A 970-nucleotide genomic window follows, 5' to 3' on the forward strand; every position below is an offset into this window, starting at 1 on the left:
ATATATATATATATATATATATATATATATATAGGTGGTGTTCAATGTGGTGACCCAGCATGGACTCTGACCAATGACTGAAAAGCACACTGTTTCAAAAAAATATATCGTGGTAACAAAACACGAAACTCCGTCGGTTAGTTGCTTGCTTGCTTGCCCGTTCGTTTGTTTAATGGATACATCAAATGAGTTGATTACAATATTACTTAGGAACTATAGCAAATTTGCAAAGTGGCACTTGTGGGACCATAAAGCATGATATCTATCAGTAAATATTTAGAATGTGTTATGATGATACTATCTTCACTGTGATATGATACATCAATTGCAGAAATTACCATTCTTTTCAATGACATATATCATTTAAATAATGGCTTATAATGGAATGTACATTAGGTAAAACACGAATGCACGAGATGCATCTATTAAATTATGTCCCCATTCCATCGGGTCATTTTGTGCAACATTGTTAAGATTGTTAAACACTTTAGACTGAACAAGTCAATAAATTATTACTTTCCTTCTGTACATCCATATATTTATGCCTACAAACGTTATGTTGTCATTTGTTTTTGATTAACGGTTTTTATATGAAATCTGGTATCTTGTAATAGGATAATGATTTAGCGAACACTTAAAAGAACTTGTTATTGATGCTTGAAAGCTATTTCCTCCTATCGGAACGCCAACACATAAGTGTGTGTGTGTGTCTGTGTGTGTGTGTGTGTGTGTGTGTGTGTACGTTTATGTGTGCGTGTGTGAGTATGTTTGTGTGTGCGTGTGTATGTTTGTGTGTGTGTGTGTGTGTGTTTGTTTGTCTGTAATTTTGTGCGTGCATTTGTGCGTCGCGTGCGTGTGCATATAAATAAGCATGTATGTGTATTTTTGATATAAGTATATGTAACTATAGAGTAACATTTATGTAAATTGTATATGTATCGGATATATATATATATATATATATATATAT

Source organism: Octopus bimaculoides, chromosome 12, assembly GCF_001194135.2.
Source record: "Octopus bimaculoides isolate UCB-OBI-ISO-001 chromosome 12, ASM119413v2, whole genome shotgun sequence".
Classification (NCBI taxonomy): Eukaryota; Metazoa; Mollusca; class Cephalopoda; order Octopoda; family Octopodidae; genus Octopus; species Octopus bimaculoides.